Source organism: Panthera pardus, unplaced genomic scaffold (genome assembly GCF_024362965.1).
Source record: "Panthera pardus isolate Hobbes unplaced genomic scaffold, ASM2436296v1 HiC_scaffold_8, whole genome shotgun sequence".
Classification (NCBI taxonomy): Eukaryota; Metazoa; Chordata; class Mammalia; order Carnivora; family Felidae; genus Panthera; species Panthera pardus.
In genome coordinates, this window is record NW_026527013.1 from 74,321,044 (window position 1) to 74,335,185 (window position 14,142).

The window sequence follows — 14,142 nt, forward strand, 5'->3', positions numbered from 1 at the left end:
TTCTAGTTGGAAGAAGAAAACACACAAGCCAATCATCAAATACATACAGAACATGTCAGGTAGTGATAAGACCTCCAAAGGATGATGAAGGAACAGAGGTGGAATTTTATATAAAGATGGTGAAGGCAGGATTCCTTGATAAGGTAAAATGTAAAGCAAGACCTGAATAAAGTGAGGGAGCAAGCTGGATACCTTAGGGAAAAGTGTCCAGGCAGAAGGAACTATAAGCACGCAAAGTCTTAGTGTAGAAAGTCCAACACTGAAATATAACTGAACTTCTATAACTCAGGCCTTGTTACTCCTAAAACCAAATTCTCCGTGTTTGCCAAAATGTTTTTTTCTTTTAAGTTTATTTATTTCGAGAGAGAATGAGAAAGCACTAGCAGGGGAGGAGCAGAGAGAGAGAGGGAGAGAGAATCCCAAGCAGGCTCCACGCTGAAAGCGTGGATATGGGGCTGGATCCCATGAACTGTGAGATTATGACTTGAGTGGAAATCATGAGTCATATGCTCAACTGACTGAGCCACTCCTCCAAAGTCTTTTAGAAGTTCCTTTTACTATTTACCTCCATATTTCTACACAATAGCTTAAATTTGCCAATTTTGGGTGTTATCAGTTGACTTCCAACGTGGAAGATGAGGATTGAATGCTCTCGCACCCACTCCCTATTTCCCCTCCTCCTGCCTCCCCTTGTTCTGCCAACAGAGTTTCCGATTTAATCAGAATTTCTTTTTGGGACTGTTTACCTCGGAGCCTCTTGGTATTCCGTGACTACACTTCTTTTCTTATAGAAGTTTTTGCCCTTACCAAAGTTAGTCATTGCTTTTCTGTTTGCTTAGTTCTTTCTTTCTATTCATAATTCTTCCCAAACTCATTTCAATAATGGGAAAACCTCTCTGAACACCATTTTCCATAAGGTCAACCATACCAGGTACTCTCTTGGTTTCTCTTCTGCTCTCTTCACTGCACCCCCTCCCATCCCCTGCCTTGTCTCCAGCAACATCCTTTCTAGAGTCCTCAATATTCCTGCCACAAGGTGAACTGGTTGCTTTCTTAAGCCCACGGTGTAACTGTCAGCCTGGGGGTTCCTTTTTGCCCCTTTTGATGGTAAACCTCTAATTTTCCTCTTCTTTGGTTTACTCTCGTTTTGGTGGAACACTTATTCCAGTAAAGTTGATGAAGAATGCATGACAGATCAATTTGAGACAAGTTTTCCAGAGACTCTGTATCTGAATCTTTAGTTTATTCTTGTATTTGATAGATAGCTTGGCAGTATATAAAATGCAAGATGAAAACCATTTCCCTTACAATTTTGAAGGCTTTGTTCTATTGTCTTTCAGCTTCAAGTATTGCTATGGGAACCCAATGTATTCTGATTCTTCATTCTTTGTATTTTATCTGTTCTCCCCCTCACTTTTCCCTGGGAAAAATGTTCATAATGATATGTTACAGGTGTTTTGTTTAGTACTCATTCATTAGGTTATTTATTCAGTGAGACTTTCAATGATGTAACATCCTTAAAGTCTGGGAAATTTTCTGGAATTAATTCTTTAGTAATTTTCTCTCTCTCTTTTTTTTTTTCTTGTTTTGTACTCAGTTAGAAGTTAGATCTCCTGGACAGATCTGGTATTTTCTCCCTGTTTTGTTAATTTGTTCTCTCCTTTTTTCTCCTTTTGTTCTACGTTCTGAGATATTTTCTTTATTTTCTAAACCTTCTACTGAATTTTTATTTCTGCTATAATTTTTAAAATTATTATCTAAATAGTCCCTGAATTATTTTGAAGGGTTCCTTGTGTATTGTACCTGTTATGTGTTTTGTGGATGCATGGTCTCAATGGATATTCTGTAAGATATTAATTCAAAAATTTTTATAAAATTATTCTTCTTCTGTTGCTTCTATTTCCAACAAATGTCTGCCCTCTCCCTGGCTCATTTTAGTTTCTGATTTCAGACAAAGACATTTCTCAAATATTTAGTCATTCTTTGTTGTCTTTTCACATATAAAAATAAAGCAGAGACCTGGTGATGTTGGAGATCCCCAATATTGATAACTGAGTCTTTTGTCTTCGATTAGTGGTCAGGTTTCTCCAGAGAAGAAACCATCAATTACCTAGGGTGGTTGAGGTGGGGAGTGGTGAGATGTCCACATACTTGAACACCTGTGTATGATGTAAGTGGCCCAATGAGGCCAGGTTGTATCACTCAGGATGTGGGCTTTCCCTTGACACCATGGTCATCAGGAAGGAGCTATCCCCAGCCACATAGACAGTCATACTTATGTCTCCAGGTCTAGAGGGTCTCTCGTTTAGCTTCTCACGCATAAAGCTGCTAGAGGGATAGTTGCCTGTCTTCTTGGATTGAGAAGGAAGCTGAGGGTTTAAGTATTCATTCATTATGCTGTCATTAACCAATGTCCCTGTTTTCAGCAACATGCCCCCTCAACCCTGTCTTCCGTGCAGCTGGTGCCTGCAACCCCCAAGGCTTTGGGGTCTCCAGGGTTGCCTAGCTTCTTGCTGTGCTCCTCTAGGTTTAGCTTTCTCAGCTTGGTTAACTCCTCCACCTGCTTTTCCAAAATTTGGTTTGACATTGCTTGTCCACTGCTGTCTTTTCTCCACTTCTCTTTGCCTTTTTGGATTTATACAATTAAAATAAATTTTCCTTCAGTATCGTTTTAGTGGAATTCCCTCCCCTGGGGCGGGGGGTGTAGAGATAAATGCACATATTCAATCTACCTCACTGAAGAGGAAGCCTTTCATTTTTTTTTTTTTCTTTTTGAGAATTGGAAAGATCTTTTCTATTTTTAGTTTCCTAGTTCCCTTTCTATTTTTTACAACTCCTCAGATATTAACAACCATCTTCACTTATTCAATCTTTCACTTGAAAAACCTCAGTTTCTTAAGATACGGTGTCTCAACCCATCAACCATCTTTGGTATGTATAGTGTCCTGAGCCTTGGCTAACTTATCCCGATCTAAGAAACTGTTTACAATTCTACAGGGATGGAGTTCTTCAACCTCCTTGATCACCAGAATCACTGACTTCACCCCTGATTTTTGTAGTTCTGGGTTGGGTGGGGGGAATCTATATTATTAAAGAATCCCCAGGTGACTAAAACTTCTTTCTTTGGGGTGCCTGGGTGGCTCAGTTGTTTGAGAGTCTGACTTTGGCTCAGCTCATGATCTCACGGTTTGTGGGTTTGAGCCCCACATCAGGCTTACTGCTGTCAGCACAGAGCCTGCTTTGAATCCTCTGTCCCCCTCTCTGTGTCCCTCCCCAACCCTCTCAAAAATAAACATTAAAAAATGAAAGAAAAAACCCCCCAAACTTCTTTCTTTTTTTCTTTTAGAAATATTTAAATACATGTAAAAGAAGACACAATGCTATAATTAATGTCCATGGACCTACCACCCAGTTTCAATAAATACCAACTTATGGTCAATTTTATCTATACCTAGCCAACAACCTCCACCAATATTATTTTCTTCCTTCCCACATCATCTCAGAAAAAAATCCCAGATATGGAAAATTTGGAAGATATGTATCTTCAAAAGACCCTCCTAAAACTATAACTACATACCACCATCACACCTAAAAATATTAAAAATAATCCCTAAATATTATCAGATACCCTGTCAACAGTCATATTTCCCATTATCTCATAAACGTCATTATTTTTCCTTTTTACATTTGTTTGACATGTGATCTACATAAAGTCCACATAATGAAATTCTTTGCTGTGTCTTTTGATCTACATGTCCAGTCTCCCAGACCTTCATCTCAATCTCTCTCCCTTTGTCTCTCTCTCTCTCTCTTACGATACACTTGCTGCAGAAACCTTGTCATGTGATTTTGATGTGTGGCCAATCTGGGAATCATGACGTCCCTGAAGCACCCTCAGGGACCACCTAGAAGGAGAGAGGCTGGAGCAGTCAGTACTCTGGAGCCTTCATTCTTTAAAAAAAATTTTTTTAACGCTTATTTATGAGAGACAGAGAGAGAGAGAGAGAGAGTGCGCACACAAATAGGGGAGGGGCAGATAGAGAGGGAGACATAGAATCCAAAGCAGGCTCCAGGCTCTGAGCTGTCAGCACAGAGCCTGATGCAGGGCTCGAACTCACAAATTGAGAGATCATGACCTGAGCCCAAGTTGGACGCTCAAATGACTGAGCCACCCAGGAGCTCCTGGAGCCCCACTCTTGTTTAGGAAACCTTGCGCCCCTTCTCCTCCATGTCAGCTGCAAACCTTTTAATGACATTGCATTTTAACTCTTATTCACCTTGATTTTAAAAAATCATTAGTTCTGTGTGTGTGTGTGTGTGTGTGTGTGATTTCTTGTCCTCTCCTTACAATATATGTTGAGCATTATCTTTACCCATCATGTATCCTCACCGAACATCATCTTTTTTGGGACCAGTGGTAAATCTCTGTTCTAAATTATAATTCTGCTGGCATGGTGTCCATCACCTCAGTCAGGATCCAAGAACCATCCCAGTTAGGTTTTTCCAAATCCCACTTTGGAAAAGAAGGTGTCTCCTATGGCCCGCATCCAAGGATCCTCTTGACTCAAATAGGATCACATTCTGAAAAATTATTAGGTAAGTTGCCTAGTAGAAAGAACACAATATGTTTCTAAAAATGACTGATTCCATCTTTTCACCAAATTAAGAAGATGTCCGAATGTCTTAGCTTTAATGGCACCTAGTGAGGTGAAAACAGGTAGAGGCAGTTTGGATAAATGTTGAAGGCAGCATAGTGAGCATATCTTGGGGGAAGGGACATGGATGATTTATTGCCCAAACCAAGACCATTCTGAGAATGAAATGGGCACTATTAGTAATTACACTGGACAGCAGACATACACAGAGACCGTCCCACATAAAAGAGCATGTGAGGTCTCCCAGGTTGGAGCCAGACAGTCTGGGCTTACATCCCAGCTCCACCTCTAACAAGCTGTGGGCTTCTGGTGAGTTACCAGCTTCTCTGAGCCGTGGTTCCCTTACTCCTATAAGTGATTGCAGGGCCCAAGTAGGAAAACATACACAAAAACACTTCGCACAGTGCCCGGTATGTGTTAAAGCCTCAACAATTACTTTTATTTTTTAAACTAGACCCAGGCACCTGGGTGGCTCAGACAGTTAAGCCACCAACTCTTGATTTCAGCTCAGGTCACGATCCCGTGGTTTGTGAGTTCGAGCCCCGTGTTGGGCTCTGCGCTGACAGTGCAGAGCCTGCTTGGGATTCTCTCTCTCCCTCTCTCTGCCCCTCCTCTGCTGGTGCATGCTCTGTCTCAAAACAAATAGATAAAAATTTTAAAATATATTCAAAAATAAACTAGATTATCATTTTTCTACTGGGAGAGTCTGCCCTGGGGGGGAGGGTTGAAGCAGCACAGCATGTCACGCAAGAGTCTTCAGTGTCCAATGGTGGGGGCCTGAGCTACATTCTTGGTGGGAGATTCCCTTTCATCTTCCTTGGGTCTATCTGTTTTATGATATTTCATGCTTTGGAAAATACGATTTAACTCACAAATCAATCAGATCTATAAAATATTAAGAATGCCTGCTCCTCTCTCTATTATACTCCAAATATCAAGAACCACCATGAGTTGCTGGGACGAGGGGGAGAGAAAAGAAACAGAAGATTAATTAGAAAACTGTGGTCCTTGCTCTGATGTACATCTCCTCCCAAAGGAAAGAGGCTGATTTGAAGTAGTCTAAATGAAGCTCTGCATTTCCCAAAGCCCGCCAGAAGATAGTGCAAAGGATAATGGTGTTAAAAAAACAATTTCAAAGAAATCATGGCTGAGTTGGAAGAGCACACGACTCTTGATCTCGAGGTTGTGAGTTCGAGCCCCATGTTGGGTGTAGAAATTACTAAAAAAAAAATACACTAAAAAAAAAAAAAGAAAGAAAGAAATCATAACCATAACAAAATCTAAGGTTTTTGTAGTCCTTACTATGTGCCAGGCATTGCTCTAAATATAAAAGTAAATGCATAACATTTCTTTCAGTAGTAATTGTTATCTTCGAGTAATTCTGCAGACAAATTTAAGATCATCAGATAACAGGCACTTACATATTTGTGAAATGAATAACTGTGAAATGAGACATCACCACTTACAACAATTACAGACAGTCCTGGGATGTACAGAGGTGTGAGACACAGTGTCTGTTCTTCAGGGGCTTAGAATTCAAGTAAAATAACAAACTTGTCCATAGATGGGGTAAGAAAAAAAAAGACTCGGAGGGCACGTGCTAAGTGCCGAATCCGTGAGTCCAAGAGGAGAGCACTTATTAGGGCTGGACAAGCGTGCAGGGAGTAGGAAGGGCAGGGAAGTATGAGGAGCAGTGGTGAAGAGGGCAGGTGTGCAGGGCCCCAGCAGAGCCCCAGCAGAGCCGGGGGGGGGCCTTCAGGCAGTGGGAGACCAGGTAGAGGGCAGGACAGAGCACTCAGGCTAAGAAAGCTAAGAAGGGGGCTTTTTGTGTGAGGGGGATGCAATTAAGTATTATTTTAGGCAGGTTAGCTTGGCAGGGTTTGCAGAGAGGACTGGAACAGGGAGAAAAGAGAGGAAGGAAGGCCAGGGCAGTGAGGATGATGCTAGCTCTGGCCTGGGTCACACCAGGTGGGACAACCAACAGAGAGAGACTGCAGGAGCCCTTGATGTGCAGCTCTCCAGCCCACGATTTTTCTGACCGGAGCCCACGGACCTGGCTGCCAACCTGCAACTCTCCGGATGAGGCTTTTCCCTTGATCAATGCTCCAAGAGCCCAAATCAGCGTGAGGCCCTGCTTCCTTCCCACCATGCTCTCTCTCCTGCTTTCACTCTTTCTTTGCAGTGATCTATTCACTTTCGGTGGGACTGCTTTGTGAGCTTTTAATATGTTATTCAGTTTCTCATTTAATAGGATGGTTAAACTACGAATGCTTTGTGAGTTTTCAACCACAGGGCTGGGGGTAGAAGGCTGAGGTTCCTTCCCTGCATTGTGTGTGTGTGTGTGTGTGTGTGTGTGTGTGTGTGTGGCGGGGCGGGGGGGTGGTGGTGGTGAATGGCATAACCGGTTAGGTCTTTTTGACTGTTGGGGATAGTGTTCAGTGTTTAGGAGCTCATCATCACATTCAGTATGTTGGGACTCTGATAAAGCTGCTTTGTGACCCACCATATGTCTAAGGTTCCCCACCTCTGCCTCCCTGAAGAGCTAGATACTCCAGGGCAAGGTTCTTCAAATTCTTCTGACCTTGTCCCATAGTAAGAAATACACTTGACAACTCAAGCCCACACATACATACATAGAATATATATATATATATATATATATATATATATATATACAGTAAAACCTTGGATTGCGAGTGTTCTGCAAGACAAGCAAAGATTTCTAATAAATTTTAACTTGATAAACGAGTGAGGTCTTGCAGTATGAGTTAGTGCATGACGCTGAATGTCACATGATCACAACTGAGCCATTGGTTCTTGACATTTGCTTTGACATACTTGTGCTTTGGACTACAAACATGTTTCCGGAATGAATTATGCTCACAAACCAAGGCTTTACTGTGTATACCCCCCCACACACACACATATACACACACAAATAAGCACATGGACAAATCTCTCTCTCTCTCTCTCTCTCTCTCTCTCTCTCTATGTATATATATATATATATATATATACATACATATATATGTATATATATAACAATATACATATATCTACACATATATAACTTAAACAGAAGCTTCAAGAAAAAATAAATAGCTTCATTATGTATGATATACCCTGGTATTTTCTATTCTCTATTATTATTTTCTTCAAAAAAATCTGGTTACAAACAACTAAGCCAATATAGTAACCACTCAAAACGTGGTTGTTATATCCTTCCCCAGTCTGGGCACACTGTCCCACCTAAATCTTCATAAAGAGCCATAGAAAGGTCCAGAAGGCATGGTCTCCTGAGTGCCAAGGCCACCTTATCTTCTGTGACTGCCTATCTCCCTCATTTACAAAAGGTACCAGATTTATTCCCGGTGGGATGAAGAAAGGATGGGGGCCTTTTCACACTGGAGATGAAAGGGTATAAGCATCTGGTCTCAGGATGACTAAATGGGATTTGGACAACCCGTCGTATGTTCACAAAGGAAGAACTTACTGCTCCAGAGTCATCTGATCGCCACTGAATGGAAAGGAGGCTTCCTTTCTCTGTACCTTCCCAGTCACCTCTGTTTTAAGAGGACTCCAACCCCCATAGTCTCACCCCCACCCCCAGCTAGGGATAGAGCAGAACTGATTGGAAGGAGTCCTACATTGCTCCTAAATTCTAACTTCTGAGAATAGCCAACAGAATGTCTGGACTGGGGTGTCCTTTAGGGTGCCTTCTCTGTATTGCTAATAGGGCGATATGTTTTGTGAACACTGAGTGAATCACAGCTCGGAGTCAAGGCTATTTGTTGAAAAGAGCCTAATCTCTGACTTGTTTTCTTAAAAAAAAAAATAGTATACTCCACCTACTCACCTACTCAACTGCTCCCCAACCCCGCCCTAACACAAGGTAGGGTATAAAGGGATGTTAATTTAAAGATCAGAATACCAGGACTGTACCCTCGTGGGGACAATCAGCTCTTACAGCCGGGGCTTCTTCCTCTCTGCTGTGACACTTCACATTATTTCAATCCATGCCCCAGTTGTAGAGCCATGTTGGCAAGGAGATTTTTCTAAAGGTTTTTCCTCTTTGCTTAGGGCCAAAGATTTTGTCCTCTGACCTTTTGATTCCCGTTCTGCATCTAATCAATGTCAGGTCACCACAAGTAAAACTAAAATGAGGTTAAGTGGAAACGAAAAACAAAAGCGAAAACCCCAACGAGCAACAAAGCCCCAAGCCTGCCCAGCCAAGTTGTAAACGACTCACCATTTTGAAGTCGTACAATCGCTGGGATAAGAGAATGTTTCTCGTTTACCTCCCCACTCACCGTCCCCACCCCACCCCCCTCCATTTGTTTGGTGCCTGATTTGTTTCTAGTAGCAGCAGGGAGGTCAGAGCAAGCCAAGAAAATGAATGGAATCAGCCTCCTGCCGGGCCGCCTGGAGCGGGCGGGTGTTACGGATCAGCGTAAAGCCAGCTCCCTTTCCCGGGCCGGGCCGATGTAACTCACTGGAGTGGCAAATTACATCAGACCTACAGCTGTAACCCGACATTATGATTAATTTGATCAGTAATTTCTCCTGTTTTTCATTTTAATCGGTGTGACTATTCTACTGTGGCAGGTCTTTCAGATCTAATTAAGATAAATTTCCGAGTAAAAGACTTGGCAGACTTTCCGAGTCAAATCCGGGCATCAAGTGTGAGGACCTGAAGCCCCAGTCAATCACCTTCGGGGAGGGCCGGGCGCTGCACCCGGCAATCAGCCATTCACACTTAAGCAAATTCATAATCTCCGGCACTGCTTAGTCATTCTCTCGGAAACGTCCCAGGCAGAAAAGGCAAGAAAGGAAAACCCCAGACAATGTCATTTCTGCCCCTGTGCTCACACTTTGCTGATCTGTCCAAACTACACGGATAACCCTATAAATGGACACTTTACAGAATCCCTGAGTGGGTGTTTCTAAAAAAATTTTTTTAAATACGTGCCTGTGTGTATATATAACCAATAAACACAACTATACATACACGCAAGTATGGAGCACACATACATGTAACTTTGAAGATTAAAAAAATTTTTTTAACGTTTGTTGTTGACAGAGTGTGAGCTAGGGAGAGTTAGAGAGAGAGGGAGACACAGAATCCGAAGCAGGCTCCAGGCTCTGAGCTGTCAGTACAGAGCCCAACGCAGGGCTTGAGCTCATGGACCCGGAGATCATGACCTAAGCAGAAGTTGGACTCTTAACTGACTGAACCACCCAGGCGCCCCATGAAGATTTAAAGTCTACATCACAGCTTTTTTGCAGCGGGCACCGCAAGCGATGGGCATTTCTCAGGACAACTGGCCTGAGTGCCACAAGATGGGGTTGAGAGAAAGCCCTGCCACAAGGAGCAGAAGTATAAGCTGGGAAGCCCCCCCCCCCCCCCCCAATAAGATTGTCCCCCTTCTCCCCACCGGCATACACACAGTCTGCATTCAGGGAGGCAATAAGAAGTCCCCTGGCTTGAGGCTGGGTGTGGGGGACTTACTTCTCCAGGGGCTCTGAATGTTGTACATGCAAAACAAGCATTACTGAGGTTGTCTATGACGCATCCAACAATGAACTGGTCTACACAAAGACCCGGGCAAAGAACTGGATCGTGCTCATCGACAGCACACGGTACCGACAGTGGGATGAGTCCCACTATGCACTGCCCCTGGGCCACAAGAAGGGGGCCAAGCTGACTCCCTAGGAGGAAGAGATTTTACAAGAAACGATCAAAGAAAATTCAGAAGAAATATGATGACAGGAAAAAGAATGCCCAAATCAGCATCTTCTGGAGGTCCAGTCCCAGCAGGGCAAGCTGCTCCCATGCATGGCTTCAAGACCAGGCCAGCATGGCCAAGCAGATGGCTCTGTGCTAGGGGGCAAGGAGCTAGAGTTCTGAGGAAAATCAAGGCCAGAAAGGCAAACGAATCTTCCTCCCTCCTATCTTCGGTCATGGAATAAAGGTGTTCATTGTTCAAAAAAAAAAAAAAAAAGTTACATAATACACATAGAGTCCAACCCTTTAATGCAAACACACATCCATCCACATATTGGACTTGGGTTGACGGGGGTTAAGACCTTATTTTCCCAATTTGTTTTCTTTTAGGTCAATCCATGATGGATCCTAAGCCTGGTGACTGATATGGGTACAAGTTCTGTTGGGTTTCTCCTGTCCTTTGAAGATGAAGATGTGAATGAGATTATTTTTTCCTAAAGCCTTATGATCATAAAGACCTGCCTGTCCAATCTGTTACAGGCAGACATTAGGCGAGTGTAAAGGATTTGCCTGGGTTACTGGGTCTACACACCCACTTACCTACGGGATACACGAAACAACATGCCAAGAACCTTAAAGGGGTGGATGTTCTTGAAGACATTTGTTGCATTTTATATAGAATACATTGCTGCACAATGATGGCACCAATCCCAATTATCACAAAGCAAATTCTCCATTCGAACAGGAATGGCCACTTTGAATTTTTTTTTTTTTAACATTTATTTATTTTTGAGACAGAGAGAGACAGAGCATGAACGGGGGAGGGGCAGAGAGAGAGGGAGACACAGAATTGGAAGCAGGCTCCAGGCTCTGAGCCATCGGCCCAGAGCCCGACGTGGGGCTCAAACTCACGGACCGTGAGATCGTGACCCGAGCTGAAGTCGGACGCTTAACCGACTGAGCCACCCAGGTGCCCCAGGAATGGCCACTTTGGAAAGCAGATGTGACTGGAGAGAAGATGCTTAATATAAATGTCACTTTTTTTTTTTTTTTTTTTTTTTGAGGGAGAGAGAGAGAGACCATGCACTAAAGCAGGGGAGAAGGGGCCAGGGTGGGCGGGGAGGGGAGGGGGGGGGGAGAAAGAGAGAGAAACAGAGAGAATCTTTTTTTTATTTTTTTTATTTTTTTAATGTTTATTTTTGAGAGACAGAGACAGAGCATGAGTGGAGAGGGGCAGAGAGAGAAGGAGACACAGAATCTGAAGCAGGCTCCAGGCTCTGAGCTGTGGGCACAGAGCCTGACGTGGGGATCGAACTCACAAGCCATGAGATTATGACCTGAGCTGAAGTCGGACGCTTAACCGACTGAGCCTCCCAGGCGCCCCAGAGAGAGAGAGAATCTTAAGCAGGCTCCACAGTCAGCGTGGAGCCCGATGTGGGGCTCAATCCCCTGACCCTGGGATCATGGCTTGAGCCAAAATCAAGAGTTGGATGCTCAAGCAACTGAGCCACCCAGGTGCCCCTGCGAATGTCATTTTGTAGCCAGCTCTCACACTTCTGAAAAAGAGGGTAGAGGACTTCTACAAACCACACTAGGATCTTCCGGCAGGTAAAAAAATGACATTCTAATTCTGTATGGACTCTACACTTGGAGGATGATTTTGCTACCGTTTTATGTGTATCTTGGCTTTTGCTCCTGAAAAAGCGTCTTGAAATGATGGTGTAAGAGAAGACTCCCCCCGCCCCCCCACACACAACGGAAGCAGACAGTGTCAGCTGTGCTTCCATGGCTGTACAACAGACAATGGAAACACAGGAAGGAGTGATCTTCATAGTCACATAGCCAGGCGATGTTGGGCCTAAAACCTGGAACGACACTCCCTGACTTCTCTGATTTCTCAGTGGTCACAGACCATTCAATCTCTTTGAGTTTCAGTTGGGTACAAACAGTTCCACGAAACTGGTATATTTACCAAATAAAGAGAAGAATGTATGGCCCCATCCTCCCCTGTAACTGCAGAGTTTCTGTTTCTTGAGCAATGATAAGACTGAAACTTAAATCAGGAGCTACAAGAAAGACCAGACAGGGGACAGTGAGAGTCTTTCTTCCAACTGTGCAATTTACCTCCGTTTTCATCTGCAAGGAAGAAATCGTTCCGTGATTTAAATGAGATCTCTTTAAACAGAGGAAAATCCCACAATGAAAAAAAGACTAAAAAGAGGCAGATTTAGCACAGTAGACAAGGTGTTATGGCAGATAGACCTTGGTTTGCATCGTGCCTCTTAGAGGTCCTTACCTGTAACTTTCTGACCCGTGAAGTGAGCTATTGGGACATCTAAGGTTTGTTGAGCTTTGGACCATACCTGGAAGCTCATTAGAAATGCAGAATCTGGAGTCGGCTTTCTACCCCAGAGCTCCTGAATTGGAATGTAAATTTATCAAGATCCCAGGGGGCTTCATATGCAAATAAAAGCTTGAGAAGCCCAGGTATAGACTGGATAAGACGCCATCTAGCATCAGACTGGGCATCTCATAAACTCTTATTTGCAGAGGGCGTTAAAAGATTATTTATTTCTCCTATTCTATCTTGAGTGTCAGAGGTGAATCACAAGGTGTGAGATTTTTCTGCAAATACTGGCTAATGACCCACCTTCAGAGTCTGGAAGAGGTTCCAGTGGATAACAAAGTACATTTATGGTTGTTTTCATTTCCTGGTGGGCTGTGAATCTGGGGAGGGGGAGGGCAGAAGTCACACCAGCTCAATCTTTTTAGGAACGAAGACCTAGTTTTATTATATTGTAGAATAAAAGTTAGCACCGCTCCTGCAACCAACACTGCATGTAAAAAGCGTTTTGTATAAATAAGAGGTAGGAATTTGCTCTTTTAGAAATGAATAATTGTGAGCCTATTTACAAGACAATAGGTAGTTATCCTCAACCCTGGCTCCACATTGGAACCACTTGGACAGCTTTAAAAAATGATGATAACCGTGACCCGCCCCACTAGAGTCCAATCTGAATCTTTGGGTGGGACCTCGGCCTTGGGATTTAAAAAGAAACTCTGCAGGTAATCCCAATGTGCAGTTGACGGTGAGAACCCTTGCCGTTGAGTTTGTAAATGTTCTCCTAAAAAAAGAACGCAAGGAGTTGATCAAAACGCAAAGAACTGAACAAAATGCAGTGTGGGCACGGCCGCAGCTGTTTGGAGAGGATGTGGCTTGGGTGAGCCAAGAAGAGGGCGGGAGGTCAGACAAGGCAGTGGGATAATGGGCCTCTGTGGCCCAGAAAATATTTGATTACATGGAGGCCTGCCTTTCTGGTATGAAGATACCTACTTTATCACTTAAGGATGTTCAGTAGCAATGAAAATGGTATGCAGATTGTGCCTTGAAGATGCTTAAAATGTATTCACTGAGCTATTTATACTCAGGGAGCTTGGAAAATACCCCATTTTTGCTTTCTGCCTCTAATAACTGTCTGCCTTGTCCAGGTTGTTTCCAAGGACCATTTGGTTTTAGCTCAAGATTGGTCAAATTCTTTCCATGAGGTGCAGAATGCCGGACGTGGTAATTACTGTAAGGACTGTTAATTTTTAGAACCTCCGACATACAAGATTATTTTCCCCCTGATTTACAACATACAAGTTTCCAAGACAACCAGACTCAGGGGAGTTTTCCTTGGGGGAAGTGAGAGGGTTTCTCTGAAATCTTCTCCTCTCTGAACCCTTCAGTGTTGCTTTGTTCTCTTTAAATGCCACATTCAT

The 14,142-nt window shown here is 43.3% G+C and overlaps 1 protein-coding gene and 1 pseudogene across 5 annotated transcripts in view; one reads left to right on the forward strand and one right to left on the reverse strand.

Annotated features, from left to right (window-relative positions):
- Nucleotides 1-14,142, reverse strand: part of POU6F2 (POU class 6 homeobox 2) — a 485,355-nt gene that overhangs the window by 96,683 nt on the left and 374,530 nt on the right. The window lies entirely within an intron of this gene.
- LOC128775623 (40S ribosomal protein S8-like) lies at nucleotides 9,957-10,625 on the forward strand (annotated as a pseudogene).